We start from the raw sequence: 3,389 nt of genomic DNA on the forward strand, positions 1-3,389 counted from the left end.
TATTTTATGGAAAACTCACACAGGGTAAGAGCTCACAAGGGGGTCAGAAGAAGCAATACTGGGACACGCTGAAGTTCTCTCCTAAGACCTTTGTTTGATTGAGCAGCATGGGAGACACTGGCACAGGACATTGTGTGCCCTCATCACTGAGGGGGTCGTGCTCTATGAGGAAGGCAGAATGGGAGCAGCGCAAAGGAAAGTAGACATCCATATGTTTAGAGAACCCAGCCCCAGCAGTATCCCCAGACTATTTCTGCCCAACCTATGGTAAAGTATTCTGAGTTCATATATGGCCAGACACACTATAATTTGTCTCAACCAGAGTGATGTCATTTTGGTCTTTTGGGGTAATGAATGACAAGAACAATTGACCAGTAATCAATGTGAGAAAATTAGGAACTATGACCAACTGTCCCATCTCCTATTAAAGAAAATGAGCTGAGTTCTTAGCTTGAGGTGGTTTTTTTTTTTTTTGCTAAAATTTATATTGAATTCGGAGCAACATCACTGACAGTTTACACTAATATCAGTCCATAATGTTTGTGAAAATAGTTTAGCTAATGATGCTCAACCCTGTCCCAGATTAGGACAGATAAAGCAGCAAATATACCTGTTGATGAGATCACCTGATACATAAATACATCAAAGCAATTCAGATGTGGAAGGACGACCCAGACTCCTAGGATGCTTCACTTTAATTTTTGTCCATCCTTCAAAGGGAGTGACTAAGGATCCCTAACTGTGATTAACTTCTTTAATGTAATTTTTTTACCTTTTCCATAGTACAAATCCATATAAATCAATAACTTTAGGTTTTATTATAAGTCATTCTCCATATAGTAAAATAGCTTCTGTAATGGGGTCTTCTCCTCAAACGTATCAAGTACTGTGGCTTAGTTGATTAGTTGTATCTGACTCTTCATGACCTGATTTGGGATTTTCCTCTCTCTCTCTCTCTCTCTCTCTCTCTCTCTCTCTCCCTCTCCCTCTCCCTCTCTCTCTTTCTGTCTCTCGTGTGTGTGTGTGTGTGTGTGTGTGTGTGTGTGTGTGTGTGCTCTGAAAGCTATTTATAGACCAAAGATCTATGGTGCATCTCAACTACTCAGTGCTGATGGAGCCCATTGATTAGTGATAGGGACCTGAACCTAGAGAGATGGACTCAACACTGCCATAGTGTTCTTAATAGACCATCATCCATCAGGGCAGTAGTCATGGATCCTTTACTTCCAGAAGAGGTCAATCCACATCTAGGTGAAACTTCAACTGAAAAAGAGGGTTTGTACCATTAGGCTCCCTTCAAGTGGCTGATTCTTTTCCAGCTAAGATCTACAAGGAGGTGAGTCCATTTCTCATTCAAAAGCTGACAGAAATTTTACAGGACATATGGCAGGAGAAAGCTATCCCCCAAGAATTCAAGGCTGCCTCCATTGACAATCTCTATGAAGGGAAAAGGGAATAGATTGCCCTCTGACAACCACAGGGGTCTTTCTCTTTTAATTTTTCCTGGTAAGATTCTTGGTAGAGTTCTTCTCAATAGGCTGAACCTACATCTGGAAGGGGGTTACTCCCTGAGAGCCAGTGTGACTTTAGAATGTGGCAAGGAACAGTTGATATGGTGTTTGCTGCCCACCAATTCCAGGACAAATGCCAGGGACAGAAAAGAAGGTCTGTATTCAACATTTGTAGATCTGACCAAGAAGTCTGAATACTGTCAGTCAAGAAGGATTATGGAAAATTATGTCAAAATTTGGTCTCCTGAGAAGCTCCTTACTTAACCTGGATGTCAATCTCATGAGGTTGTCATGTGGACAGTGCTCTCTGAATGGAGGGAAAGATGGAGGTCTCCTTGCTCCCAGACTTTCTAGAGTGATGTTTTCAGGCATGCAAATTTAGGCAAAACAAGTTAAAATAATGAGGAAGCTAGGCCAATGACTCCAAAAGGAGTACGCCATGGTGACTGTTCCCATTCCCCTGAGTACATATTAGGAATGGACATTTTAAAGGCGATGACTTTGAATTTACCTGAGGGGGAAGGTCTGGAAGTTGCCTGGGATCTTCCAGTTTGTAATCACTTTCAAACAGTGAAAGGGTGGATTCTTTCCATTCTACTTTACCTTCTGGTTCCAATTTATCTGGGCAGTTTTCTTTGATAATTTCATGAATTTTGCTTTTCGTGCTTGATTTTGTTTAATTATGGTTTTTGGATAGTTCAATACTTTTATTTTCTCTTCTGGTTCTATTTTCAAAGTCTGTTATTTTTCTTTATCTTTCTTATTTTTTAGGTTTTTGTAAGGCAAATGGGGTTAAGTGGCTTGCCCAAGGCCACACAGCTAGGTAATTATTAAATGTCTGAGACCAGATTTGAACCCAGGTACTCCTGATTCCAAGGCTGGTGCTTTATCCACTACGCCACCTAGCCACCCCAGTCAGTTATTTTTCAATGAGAAACTTCATATTTTATCTTATTTTTATAAAAGCATTTTTGATTTTATTTTATTTTATTTTGATGTCTCATAAAGTTCTTAGTTTCCATATGCTCAGTTCTATTTTTTAAGGAGCTATTTTCTTCAGAGGTCTCTTGCACTTCCTTTTTCCTTTGATCAATTATATTTTTTTAGGGAGTTATTTTCCTCAGTAAATTTTCATATATTCTTTTCCATGCTTTATCTTTTTCAGTGATATTCTACTGCTACTCTCAATTCTTTCCTTATTTTTTCTTTCACTTCTGTATTTTGGTTTTCAAAATACTTTTATTCATCTTCAGGTAATATTTTTGGACTTGAGACCAGATTAGATTTTTCTTTGAGGCTTCACATGTAGCCATTTGAATAATACAGTCCACTTATAAATTCCTGCTCCCTTCACCCCTATTACTATAGTAACTCTGTAAACTCAGGCTTTGTTTTTTTGTGTTTTGTTCAATTTTTCTGCCTTGTTTTTTGACTTAGTATTTTTTCTGGAGGGTTGGGCTTTGTTTTGTGTCTTGCTGTTGGCCAGATCCAGGGAGGGCTTCACCTCTGGTCAGCAATGGACCCAAGGTCTCCCATCAGGTTTGTGTTTAGGGTGGGCTCTGGGTTTGGGAAGAGGGATTGCTGGCTTGTAGGAGAGAGGGGCATCTAGATTGCATTATCCAGGCCCCTTCTGTTGGTCTTGGACCACTCTGCTTCCTGACTCCTGGATGACTTCTAAGGTGACTTTCTAGTTATTTGGAGGGAGATGTGTGAGGATGAAAGAGAATTTATTTCTCACTTCTTCACCTTCACAGGAGGAGTGACGTTCAAGTCACAGAAGAGCCCAAAGTGGTCTTTGGGGGGGGCAGCAGAAATGAGAGGGGGGCATGTGGTGAGAAGGAGGGGGGCCAGTGAAGGCCTAGTGCTGGGAAAGGAGCC

The sequence above is a fragment of the Macrotis lagotis genome, unplaced genomic scaffold, assembly GCF_037893015.1.
Source record: "Macrotis lagotis isolate mMagLag1 unplaced genomic scaffold, bilby.v1.9.chrom.fasta BILBYCTG047, whole genome shotgun sequence".
NCBI lineage: Eukaryota > Metazoa > Chordata > Mammalia > Peramelemorphia > Peramelidae > Macrotis > Macrotis lagotis.